The sequence below is a fragment of the Lissotriton helveticus genome, chromosome 10 (assembly GCF_964261635.1).
Source record: "Lissotriton helveticus chromosome 10, aLisHel1.1, whole genome shotgun sequence".
NCBI classification, from domain to species: domain Eukaryota; kingdom Metazoa; phylum Chordata; class Amphibia; order Caudata; family Salamandridae; genus Lissotriton; species Lissotriton helveticus.
In genome coordinates this window covers 1,167,688,503-1,167,702,571 of record NC_136071.1, presented here as the reverse complement: position 1 = coordinate 1,167,702,571, position 14,069 = coordinate 1,167,688,503, and the positions used below count along the sequence as shown (strand labels likewise).

Here is a 14,069-nt window from a genome sequence, read left to right as displayed (position 1 = left end):
GTTGACCTGTGGTCCCTCGACGTCGATCGGCGATGATGTGCCGACGGCGGAGTCTTCTCCCTCGACGTCGAACGGCGTTGCCCTGCCGTCGACGAAGGTCTCGACGTCGAACGGCGTTGCCCTGCCGTAGACGAAGGTCTCGACGTCGAACGGCGTTGCCCTGCCGTCGACGGAGCTCTCGACGTCGACCGACGTTGATCTGTCGGCGACGGAGATGGCAATCTCGACCTGGCATGTGGCGACGGTGGAGGATCGGACATCCTCGACGTCGAGCGCCGACGTGCCTTCGATGATCCCTTCCTCGACGACGATCGTCCGAGGGGGCTCTTGCTCCTCGACGCCGAGCGCCTCCGTGGAGACGTCGGCGGAGGTGTCACACTCTTCGAAGCCTGTCGACGTCGAGACGACGGCGAGTGTGACCTGTCTCTCGACGCCGACCGTCGCCTGGTTGACGGCGGCGGAGTTGACTTATGTCCTGACGTCGATCTTCTCGTCGACGGCGATCTCGTGGCTTCTCTCGACGCCGATCGTCGCCTAGTTGACGACGGCGGAGCCTTCTTCGACGACGGCGAACTTCTTTTCGACGACGATTTCCTAAGCGACGCCGATCTCGACGTCGACGGAGCTTTTTCTCTCGAACTGTCCATCAGATGTCGTTTTTTCAGCGCCGAGCCCGGTGCTGAGGTTGATGGACGCTCTGACTTGCCTTTGGAGGGAGTTCTGGGTCTCTTTGAACTCTTCCTCTCCGTAGATCTTCCTCTCATGGATCTCTGGGCCAGACCATAGAGCCTGTTCCTCTCTCTGTCTTTAAGAGTTCTGTCAGACAGATTTTTACAATGGGAACAGTCTTTAGGATCATGATCCTCTGGCAAGCATAAAATACAGACCTCATGAGAGTCCGTTTTTGCCTTCTTGTGGCCACAAGAAGGGCAATCATCAAATAATGAGGGCATCCTGACAGGAAAACCTCACAAAAAATTGACTGCTAAGCAGTTATTTACTTGACTCTGATTTGAAAAGTCAAAGTAAATCAAAAAATTTTTCTTTTGAAGATTTTCTGACTGAAAAAGGCAGAAAAATGTGGAGCTGAGTATCCAGGGTCCTTCCTGAAGGAGCCGGAAAGAACAACTGACCTAACTGTAACCCCTGAGGCATGATGGGAAGCTAGGGGCAGAGGTGCCTTAAAGGCACAGCGTCAGTTTTAGTACATTCAGCTACAGGTTAGCTTTTCAGTCTTTTTAGACTGGGGATTTGCAATGCAGCCTGGGAGCTGTATATGTTTACAGTGTGTTATGAGAATTTCTACTGTTTTTTAAGCATTAAAACAGTTTCTAAACAAGCATTGGTGTTGTTTCTCATGTTTCTAATGCAAAATACACTGTATGGTGGAAATTCTTCACAGCATATTACAGCTCTGTTGTTTTATTTGGCTGCAATTGCTTATTTTTATATATATATATATATTTATATATATATGTCTATATATATGTGGGGCACATATAATATATTGTTTTCGGGGTCCCGCACATGGGCGGGAATATTCTAATGCTTATGACTATTGATGAGGATCCCCTGGAAGAGAATTATTTCTGACATTTTTTGAACCGGTGGGATCTTTTGGTCAGCAGTATTTTTCTAGCAGCCTGGAAAAGCTCAAAGCACAGCATTTTTCAAAGACGTGAATTTGTAAATATTGGTGGTCTCGTTGTTTGAGACATATAAAAAAATATATATTTATTTGTGAGTACATAGATACCAACAAACATTGGCAAACCCAGCAGGTCTGGCCTTGGCAAGCCTCAGATACTTTTTCAAACAAATGTAACCTATGTAATAGTTATATAAATGTAAAAGTAATACAAAATAATGACTCGTCACAAAAATAACTAAAACAATGAAATGAAAGCAGAACTGAAAGCAAACACTGGCACACCAGCTTTGGAACTGAAGTTGATTACAGCGGTACACATGTGTACATGAAACATGACATCACTCACAGTGAAGAAAGAAAACGGCAGCAGTGGACTAACCCATGGCCCATGCTGTGATGAGTGGAAGCAAAATTGGAATGCTCCTTGAACAGACCAATGGACGCTGATGGCTGACCGAAAGCCCCTTTATCTATCGATATGTAAATATGTATATGTATATATATGTGTGTGTCTGTGTACATGTATATATATATATATATATATATATATATATATATATATATATATATATATACATATATACATATACATATACACACATATTTATTTATTTTTTCATGCATTTTTGGGAAAACATTAGACTGGTGAAGCAGCCAAATCGGTTTCTAGGTCAGACCTAAAAATTACCAAATAAAGTCATAAATAAGATCTGCGTGGGTTTTCAAAGGTCCATATTAGTTAAAGTGACAAAGAGCTGCATGCCCCCAAGACAACACTTAAAGGGAACTACTGTGAAACCCCCATATATTCCTCCAACACTCTGGCCCTGATTACGAGATTAGTTGCTATTTATCGCACCCGATAAATAACGATACCACAGGGTACATTATTTATTGGGTGCCATAAATAACACATATTAAGAGATGGTGGGGAATAACATGGATTTTGGTGTTTAACGCACAACTAACTGCATGATACAGTAAATACTGTATGCTTTTTCCCCATTATATTTCAGCAGGTTTGACCTGCCGAAATTTATTGAGGATTGAGATATTTAACGCTTTTGATAAATATCGATGCGTTAAATATCTACCAACTCCTAATTCCGACCCGTGCATAAGCATGAGTTTACGAACCGTTTACAATATACCGACCACCTCGTAATCAGGCTCTATGTCTTCTGTGGAACGTCTGTATAACATTCTGTGGTCAGAACAGTAGATATCTACCTCCAAAGTTTATAGTGAGCAGTGGCCCAGATGCATGAAAGGAAAATCTGGTTGCAAATGGGCAGATTCTCAGAATCTGCCCCTTTGCGACAGGTATTTTTGCATTTGGGATGCATCATCCCAAATGCAAAAGTCGCAGTTTAAGGAATCTCTAAATTGAGATATTAAGAAATCATAATTTTTGCGATTTCTACATGCATAGCATTTTGCTATTCCTTATTAGCGAATCCTTATTTTTCGCTAATAAGGAATCGCAAAATTGATGTTTGATGCATCTGGGAGTTAATCTCCAAGTGAGCAGACCAGGCATGATTTATCTACCTCAGGGTTTATCGGGCGTTTAATTGGTGCAAATACTTGCAACCTGTATTTGAGAACCTCTTCTCAAGGAAAAAAGAAATGCACAATCTTTGCCAAATAAATGTTGCACGTGAAAGGGAATGTAAGAAATGTCTGAGGATTTTCAGTCAGAAAAATGTTGAAAAACAGAGGGAAGAGCTTGGGCTCCTTAAAAGAGCCGAATCCCTGCCACGATTGAGCAATCTGGGCTGCCAGCTATTATATAACAAGGTAAAGAGAAGCATATGATAGACTTTTTCATTTTTCTTTACTTTCTATTTCAGTCTTTCCGAGCAGCACACATAAAAGCAATATTCTTCTGAGAGTGGCAGCCTGTGTGTAGGCTGGTTGTTCAGGTGGCAATCTTGGATGTGTTGCAGTGGGACTGAAGAATAAATAATCAATGCCCTTGCCGCCAGGCAGTTAGACCTGGAATACTTTGCGTGTCTCTCTTCTTACTTTTTGCCTTCAACCCTCCTGTTTTGCTGACTTCATTTTTGCTGGCTTTAGCACCAAGCGCACTTTACCACTGCTAACCGGGGCTAAAGTGCTTGTGCTCACTCTTTTAAACTTGGTAGAATTGACTTACACCCAATTGGCTCATTTCATTTACTTGTAAGTCCCTTGTAAAGTGGTAATACGCGTACCCTGGTCTGTTAAACGCTACTAGTGGGTCTTCAGCACTAATGCCACCCACTAAAGTAGCCCTTTAAACATATGTTAGCCTGTAGGTGCAATTTTAAACGGCCATTTTGACCTGGCAAAATAAAGTTTGCATGCAAATGAGGGACCGCGTCCTGAAAATAGTGCTGGCACTTTTTGTGCGCCAGCGCTATCGGTATTACAGAAGGGGGTGCACAAGCGTCTGCGGCTCCTTCTGTAATACCAAAGTGTCCAGGGGACGTGCAAAGCGGGCGCAAACGTCTGTTGCGCCCCCGGGGCACTATGTGTAATACCGGCTCAGGTGTAAACATTGGACCCTTAGACCAAAACTTGAGTGCCCTTCTGGAACTGTGGACCCTGCCCAGAAGAAGGACTACTGTGCTGATGAAAGGACTGCCACTCTGCTGAACTGCTGCCCAAAAGGACTGTTGCCATGCTGTGCTGAATTGCTGCCCTGCTGACCTGCAGTGCTGAACTGTTGTAATGACCTGCTGCCTGGCCTGTGCTGATCTGTTGCTCTACTGCCCTGTTGTGCTGACATGCAGCCCTGCTGTGCTGCCATGCTGTGCTGGCTTAATGCCCTGCTGTGATGGCCTGCTGCCCTTCTGTGATGACTTGCTGTCCTGCTGTCCTGCCATGTTGGTTTGACCTGCTGCGCTGCTGTGCATGCCCTGCAGTGCTGACCTGCTGCCCTGCTGTGCTGACCTGCTGTGCTGACCTGCTGACCTTTTGCCTGGCTGAGTAGGACTGGATCTGCATGTCTAAACCCAGGACCCCAGAGCGACTCCACAGGCTAGTTGGCTGGCCTAACCAGAATCCTCAGGGACAGAAGAGACTTCCAGCAACCTTGAACGCAGCACCTGGACTCTGCCACCTTTGAGTCGTGCCCTCCCAAGTGTTGCCACCCAAGCCTTGGATTCTTGAAAGTGGGCCTGAAGGTGCTCTGCCAACCCATCTGCGGATTCAGCAGAACCGACGCGCCTTCTCAGTGGTGCAGTGCATCTCCTTCAGAACCGGCACATTCCCTATGCTGTTCAACGCATCTCCCTTGGTACCGAAGCATCCCCTCAGCTATGCGGACTTCCCCAACGCAAGGATTTCATATCGCCTACAGCAGCCCATCGGAACCCCTGCTCCGGAATGCATCTCCACGCATGGACATCGCCTCGTCTAACGCAGCTCATCGGAAACGCCGCTGTGCAATACATTTCCACACAAGGACATTGCATTGTACTTTGCAGCTCCTTGGAAATGAAGAAGGGGTGGAAATACTTGTAGCCTTCATTAGCAGGGGTTAATTCCCAATGAACAGAGGTGGAGTGCAATGGAAAGGAAAGCCTTTGCAGTGGTCTGACCATGGCCGAAACCAGAAGTGGTGAGGCTAAAATCAGACTATAAGTATCATTCATACATTGGCAGTATCCTCAAGAGGAGAGTCCTGTGTATTAGGGGAAGTGAATGGAGGTCACACATTTTCAGCCATACAGATTCATAGAAGAGCCTCCTAAAGGGACATTTAGCCAGTTGCTCAACAGCAAACACACCCTTGGCAGGGAACATTGTTGACTATGACAAACAAATTTATCTGCAGAACCCGGGGCTTTGAAAACAGATTTTATGATTTTGGGAGGTATGTTTCAAATGTTGAGCAGCTTGCTGACAAAGACAATGAGCCATCGTCGTGTGACTTTCTGAGGCAGGTCTTACGGAAAGTGTGCATAGTGGAGTGCCATATAAAATGGCTGCAGTTGTTATTCAGTTCCAAGTTGGCACAAGTGCAAGTGGGAGGGACCGTGTGATGGTGCTTCTCTTTGCATAGGGAAACCATATAGGGCTACCCATTGACAGCCCTGCTTTATGCACTGGCAATGGAGCCCCTGGCAAGTCGGTTGTGCACTGTGCTTCGGGGATGAAGTATCCCATTCCCAGTGAGGGTAGACCAATCATGTGTGCTCCTTATATGCTGAAGATGCCTTGGTATCAGGGGCCTTTGGTATCCTTTGAAAGGGTTGGGGCGAGCGAAGTGCCCCACCCCTTCCCAAACAACAAAATTAAACAAGCCCCTCTCTCCAAAAGCCTAACATAAAGCATAAACAACAACTAAACTACATACATTACACATTTAATATAGATGAAATAAAGTTAAATGGTACTTACCCATGGGTTGGGTATCCTCCTTGGTGTTCTTCTGCAGTCTGTCTGTGGTCCCCTAACCAATCAAGATGGTGCTCTCATGCTGTTAACCAGCATGAGAGAAGTACCAGGATTTGATGGGGCAGGTTGGCTGAACACTCATTCAGGCCCTGGAAGCGTGTGCTTGCTCTCCACCTAGCTGTTAAGACAGCTGGGTGGAGTTCTTCAAAGTGCTGATGTCAGCAGAGGACATGCCCCCGTTTCTCCGGCTAGGGGGCAGGATGAAGACTCTGGGATGCCGTGGTGAAAAATAAAATGGCAATGAAATCATTACATTGCAATTTTATTTTTAACACCAAGCGCGGCTCGTAGCGAACGGGGGCGACACTCCCCCACCCTCATGAAGAAACTGTTGCTGCTTGGTATATCTGCAGCAGCCAAACTACTCGCCCCCCGGTGTCTTTATTATCTGGCAACTCAGCTGCAGCATGTAGTGCATTGGTTTGATGACAGCCTTTGAGGGGTCTTGGGGTTTGTTTCCCTACTCCACATCTTCAAGCTGGCAGAACTCCCTTTCCTTCTCAGATTTTTGGGGCCCTTTATGAGACTCAGTTTTACCTTTTCTTCCCCCGCCTTTGGACTCCTCCTTCTTGGGGTCACCCTTGGAACTTCTTAGACAGCCAAGAGCTTACCCACTCATCAACTGCTTTACCAAGCTTCCTGGGGTCAGACATCTTAGTCTTCACCAGATGCTCGTCCAACTCTAAAGGACAATTACTCGGGATTTGCTGTCGGATAAAGAAATCCTTTAGCCCATCATAAGAACTCACATTACTACCCTTCAACCAGCCAGCCAGTGCTTCAGTGAGGTGACAGAATCCCTGTTGTCTTTAGTGGTTCTTTTGCAAAGGGCCTGGAATGTCTTCCTATACTGCTCAGGTTTCAGACCAAACTTACGAACTAAAGCACACTAAAGCTCCCATCATATGTCTGTTGGAGTATGCTACATTCACACCCATATCTAGGATGGAAGGCCTCTCTCCCACAGGCACCAGTCCCAATAACAGTGCTCCCCGGTGATCTTGCTCTACTTTGTGCAATTGTAGTACCCTCTCATAACCCAGGAACCACTTGTCAATGTTGTCCTCCACAACAGAGCTAAGAGCCACATCTTTTGGTAAATGAGCGGTGTGAGAAGTCCTTGCGTATACCTCACCCTTGTTGCCGTCTTCTTCAAACCGTGCAGGTCCTGAAACAGCCTTTTGCAAGCTCAGTTTTTGCCTCTCCAGTGCTAGCCTCTTTTCTTCCAGGGCCAAAGCCAGCATCTCTTTCTCAAGGTTCTTGGCAAGATTTTCCTTTTTAAAGGCCAGCCTTCTCCAGTACGGCAGTACGGCCTCTCTGTGCCTTCTTATCCTTGAACTCCAGCTGGCAAACTGATAGCTCAGAGGAGCTCACACTTCTGGGGGAACTCACACTGCTACCAGCCCTGGAATGTGCAATGGTAATTTCATGTTGCCTTGACTTCTTCTGGAGCATTTTCATTCTCTCCTTTATTCTCCTCTGGAGTGATCTGTAGATAGTGGCCCTCTTCTGAGGCCTGGTAGGCTTTCATGTAGTCAGCCTTCATGGACGTGTGGCACAGCTTCAGCTCCTTTTCCTACCACATGGTCTTTTTCTCTCCCACAGTAAGGTCATCCTGGATTATTCAATTAACCTCCATGTTCACCAAGGAAAAAGGCACCAAATAGTAGCCAAAAAACGAGCTTTAGAAAAATATCAAACATGACCCAATTCAACACCTAAATTGGAATTAAAAGTAAAAAAATGTTTTTCTATAAAATCACCGCTGAACACCAATGTAGGAAAGTGGGTTAATATTTCGGATGTACAAGGGTCCACCCCAAAGGATAAGGCCACTGCCTGCTAGATGTCCCACAAATTAAATAGTGTGACACAAAGCAGTCAGGCTTAAATCATAGGCAATATGCAAAGTATTTAAGGAGTGCATAAACAGTAGAGAAAGTTATACAAAACACAATAAAACTCCACACCCAATTTTATAATAAGGAATTATGAGTAAAATAGGACCAAAACTACAAAAACACAATGAGGGGAACCAGATATATGAATTTATGAAGTTTTAAAGAGAAAAGGTACAAAGAAAAATAATTGTCGCAGTAGAACATGACCAAAGTGCAATTTCAGACCAATTGCAATGGAGCCCAGGTCTGATACACCAACTGAATTAGTCCTGGGGAAAGTCTGGAAGTCAAAAAGTTTGAAAAAGTTTCTAAATCACATCTCACAAAGGGGCTTTGTCACTTTCTTGAAGAAACATCTGCTCCGTGCAGGACACCACTTAAATTTGAGCAACTGTAGTGGAACCAGAGGCTGGATACCTGAAACCAGTTGATCCCACTGGTGCTCTGGAGCTTTTGAGATTTCTCGCTGAAGACCTTCTATATCCCAACTCACAATAGGATTCAAGTTGTTTTTTGTAGTTGTGGAGATCTCCTAGTGTGACTGAACCAATTTGATGCTGCAGAACTGCCAGTCACGTTTTACAAAGGGTCCCACTAACGTTCTAGAGCTCTAGAGTAAATGTTTTCAAACATTTCTAAACTTTCTTCTGGGGCCCAAACAACCATAGGAGTACATTTCTAATAGGCCCAGGGCCTCAAACGAAGGCACTGAGAGACTCTAAGAAGGTCAGGCATGGGTTAAAAGCAAAGTCCAGTTGCCACTGGCCCACTGGGATTCTTCACAGGAATGTCCTCTTAGTTTTTTTATGTTCCTGGAGCCACTGAGGACATCAGCCACATAATCTTTGTAGCTCTTTCTATCGATGGATCTCAAGTGGAAAAGTCCACCTGGTATCCTTTCACAAGTCCAGCAGTATTCGGAGGAAGGCCGGGTGAAGGTACAGTTTTGTATGGCTCAGCGATCGGTGAGTGGGGGACGCCCTAAGATACTCATAGCCTCTCTTACCAGTAGAGCACATATTCCCAGGCCCTGGCTTACCCATTTCAGTAGTTCCTGTTTGCCTTTATGCAAACAGTTCCAAAATACAATGTGTCAGGCAAATACAAGCTGTCAAAAGTCTTCAGCCTCTCTAAACTTGGGTTCTGAGAGCTTGGGGTGTGTAGGGGAGTGTATTATGAACATCACCAGTATCTTCCCAAATCTAACACTAAAATCCAGTGTGAAGCTGGCCCTGGATCCAAAAAATAAAACAAGACAGATGTCTAGCAATATGAAGCAGGGTCCTTCAGCAACCAGACAGGAAAAACAAAAGAATTGTGACCCGCTTTCTGTTTGGTCCCCTTCCAGGGCACGGAAAGTTTTACATGTTCTCAAACAGGCCTGCCATACAGAATGTGACCCTTTTGAGCCAACAGGAGGGGCAGCTGCCCCCTCCCTCAATGGGCTGCTGAGGTCAGAGATGTAATCCCTGGCCATTCAGACTGACCTGTCAAACAAAGGGGTCTACTGTGGTTCACAGAAGGAATCTCACACCTCATTACAGGCAGGGAAAAGCCAGCCTGCAGGTGTAGACTAAGGCTAACGAGCCACAGTGGCTCAGGCAAGTTAAAAGAACTATTCTGAAAGTTATAATTCTTAATTAATTAGAACAAATCCAGCTTTATCAAGAGAAGGTTTTTTAAACAGTTAAGAGAAATTAAACATCTTGTTCTGTAGCTGTTTCCTACCAGATATTGCAGCATTAGTTATTTATTCTGGTTTACTAGTCTTTTTCAAATAAAACAGCTAAAAACAATACTGGGAAAATAGTCTTTGGTGATTTACTCACTATAGGTACCGTCTTAATTCATCATTTCTACACTGACTATGCACCCTAACTTATGGGCAGTAAGGTTATTTTAGGGTTGACTTATATAGAGCTTAGAAGCAGGTTATTAGGACTGTAAAACAGTTTCTTTTTACAGGTCTGTCTGCAACCACGAGAGCTTGCAGGCTGCAGAGGACCAGGCCTCAGTTGAGGCACGTGTTACGTTTTCAGGATCACAAAGTGGAGGGCACATTATACTGCTTCAGTCCACAAGTAGCCTTTATTTTTACATGACAACAGAGTAGTCTGTACACTATATATAATGGTCTTACAGTAAAATGGTATATGCCAAATGGCGTTATAAGTCAACTTCGACTTTGTTTTAGGGGTCAGAGCACATACATTGGGCAATGGATAGCAGAGTCCTAGTGTTAGAGCTATACATTACCATGAGGTGAGTCCCAAAAAACTGAGGGTGACCACCCAAAAAGGGGTCACTTTGAAGCAGTGCTTAATTTGTGCCGGTGGTTTCCAGTGCTCAGCACCGGCCATTCATCAACAACGGCTCTTAAGCACCAGTTAAGGACACATTCATTTTTGGAAGGCAAAGGGAGATCAAGTGACTCGCCCAGAATCATAGGATATTGGGCCACCGAGACTCCCCTCAGCTCCGTAGTTGGAAGTTCTGGCCATTAAGTCACATCCTCTTCCCAATTGTAGGCTTTTGGCGCTCTTTTTAGGCAGCGCTAACAGGAGAAATGGGCTGGTGGAAGCTGCCTCCTGACGAGAGCCCATTTTAAACAAACAAGGGAACCCGAAAAGTAACTAAGGACCCCGGGTGTCAGTTATTTTATAGAACAATGGTCCTTAGAAGACAAGTAAGAAAACAACAACAAATACACTATAGACCTGGATGGGTACTATAAACTTTTGATGTCCAGCCGGACAAAGGATTTAATGTGCAAATGAGAACAAAAATACTTTGATAGTGGAAAAAGGAACAATACAGCGGGACACAATCCTGCACCCGATACGTGAGTCAAAAGAGCGAAAAAAACATTAAACATGAAACATAAAGAATAACAGGCAAATATTGGAGCGTTGGAAGCTTGCACTAGTCATACAATGAAGCAGGCTAACCATTTTAGTGAACACATTAAGCATACCTAATGAAAACCAGTGGCACTATTTAGTATGTCGACGACGTTTCGACCCCAAGCTCATTAATTATAGGGATCATCATCAGGACTACAAGAATTGAATTGCCTGGTGTTAACCACAGTGCCTTACGGAACAGATTGTTGGGTTTCTGGGCGTGGCAATAATGAGCGCGGTGGTGTTTACTTAATTGATAGTCAAGGAGGAACATAACGTGATCGATTCTATTGCGCGTCTTCGGTCAGCGCGGGGATCCGATGTCCGGCTGGACATCGAAAGTTTATAGTACCCATCCAGGTCTATAGTGTATTTCTTGTTGTTTTGTACTTGCCTTCTAAGGACCATTGTTCTATAAAATTCCTGACGAGAGCCCGGCACTTATTTTTTTTCAAATTAACCACTGCTTTGCAGCACCTACGCACAGAGGTGGTGAAGCAGCTCATGGGGAACGGGCTTAAGAAAATAACATATATTGTTTAAAAATTGCTCACAGGAAGCCTGTGTTATGTAATGTAGTTTCTGAACGTTTGAGGTATGCTTAGGCATGGCCAGGCATATATGGGTATGGCTTGACATAAGTTTCCACCATTTAGAAACATTGGCAAACAGGAGCATGCATACTGGGACAGTGTTGGGGCACAAATGAAAACAATCTTATAGTTCAGCACCAGATGGTCCCAACCAAATACTCCCCTCTTCACACAACTCCTGTCTCGTTATTGAACCCATGCATTTGTGTGTAGAGCCTTTTAGGGAGACTCTCTAGAGTCTAGAGGGGAAGCCCATATAAATTTAGAAACAGACACTTGCCTATAATTCAGAAATCAATAGAAGAGCTAAAGGTGCAATCGGCTCTTGCAGAATCTGACATTATAAAATGCGTTGCTGCAAAGCCAGAACTCGAATGGCCAGTCTTCAAATCCTTCTTGGCCGGTGACATTGCAGGATTTGTAAAATCCTTAGTGATAGGAGCACATAGACGAGACCAGGAGCTCAGTGACTGATCCTTATTGGCTGTGCTTTGGTAAACATAACATGTAATTGGTCTTAGTAACTGGACAAGTTTAGGAGTCAGTGAAGAATCTAGGGCCATATAATCAAGAAAGTGCGATACATTATCGCCGCTTTTATCGGCAGGAAACTGCAGATAAAGCGGCAATAAAGGGCTTGATAATATGCCCTTGTGAATTCCCATAGAAGCCCAGGTTCTGGTTTTAACCTGGGCTTCTATGGGAATTCACAAGAGCCTATTATCAAGCACATTATCGCCGCTTTATTGGCAGTTTCCTGCCGATGAAAGCGGTGATAATGTATCGCCCTTTCTTGATAATATGGCCCCTAGGGACATATTATCAAGGGCCTTATCGCCGCTTTAGCTGGACTTTTTCCCGCTAAAGCGGCAATTATTTCATCGCCCTATTAGCAAGCTGTCTTTAACAGCAGTTAGCGACAGTTTGTAGGCGATAGTTAGTGGTTTGGGGACCGCTTTGCATGTCAGCGATATTTATCGCTAATGACATGCAAAGTGGGTGTACCTAACCTTTTAGCAACTGAAAGCAGTCACTAACATCGCCATCGCCTGTTATCAACGCAGGCACAGCGATAAAAAAATTTGCGCTAAGCGCGAATATCGCCAAAAAATAACGCCTGCTCAGACCACATCTTAACCTGTATATCCAATGGGAGTTGGATTTTCAGGTTAAGACCCTACTGGCGTTAATGCCTGAATATCGCTGGATTTCCAGCGATATTCACGCATTGAGGCGCTATCGCCTGATATTTTATCGCATTTGAGATAAAAGTTGCTAATAGCGCGTTATCTCTGCGATAAAATCCGGAGAAGCGCAGCGATAAAACAAATATTGCTGAGATCATTTAGTGATAAATATCGCTAGTTGTTGATAATATGCCCCCTAGTTTTTTTCAAATCTGTAAGAGAGTTTGCTAAATCTGACGAGAAAATGCAGGTGTAGGCGACTCCTCTTACCCTCTGCACCGGAAGGTAAAGCTGTAAAACAATCTGATGGAGTGAATGCCTGTCCTACCTCGTCATCATTTAGTGCTGCGACCGAGGGAAGAGGTACACATTGTTGAGTATCAAAGCAATGTTGCGCACCCCCTTGGATACCAGTGGCCTGAAAGAAGCCATTCCCTCTGGTATGTCCTTTTGATTGGTTTTGGCCAATTTAACATGCAGGGGGAGCCGCAACGCGTGAACCAGAATACACTGATACCGAAAGGTTGGATAAGGGCCCTGAAGATCCAAGCTTGTCCTCACAGCAGTCATGCAATGCAGCTTCCTGTGATTTTCTGATTGAAGCGTGAATGCCTAAGAGTGCTCTGGCCCAATTTGGGATGGTGCTAGGGAGAAGCGGCAATTTGGAGTACATGCACAACAATAACAGAAATTAATAAGTAATACACTACAGTGGGTTCAACCTCTTGAGACGCAGTGCTGTCCCTCTGTGCATCCACAAGAAGAACCAACTGAATGGATGGTGGAATGCCCCAGAACATAGGGTGCAGCCCTTCCACCATTACTGGTAGAGGAGTTAAAAATAGAAGACATTTACAAACATTTTGTATGAGTAAGCTGTAGAAACTGAAGGAAGTAGAAGATGCACCAACAATTTCCAGGCAAGATCCTTCTCTAGCATCTAAAGACATATGATGTGAATATAACCCACTGGGTGTTGTGCAGGGACATTGTGTAGAAGATATCATCAACATATGTCAATTTCTTGGTCTAAATATCTTTAGACATGTCCATTTCATGAACACTGGATTGTGTAATCTCTCTGGGGTCTCACATGGGTCAATCAGTGCAAGGGATCGGCGAGCTGCCACAGTGTCTGCTTTCAGTTGTTGCTGAGCAGTCTATGAGAGACGGATTTGGTCAGCCTGACAATTTACCACCTCATCAAGCATTCTGCCCATCTTCTACTCCATAAGTGCACAGACAATCCTACACTCTTAAGTACTGCTTGTTACTGTGTACAGTGTTTCTGTGGGAGTTATCCATCTCTGAATAAATGAATAGCAACAGTAAATTAATTAATCCTGAAATTAAATCTCTGGATTTGCATATGTGTTGGAATAATGAAC

General features: G+C 44.6%; 1 protein-coding gene across 2 annotated transcripts in view; it reads right to left on the bottom strand.

Annotated features, from left to right (window-relative positions):
- The window catches only part of EFHB (EF-hand domain family member B), a 250,589-nt gene that overhangs the window by 171,777 nt on the left and 64,743 nt on the right, over window positions 1-14,069 (bottom strand). The window lies entirely within an intron of this gene.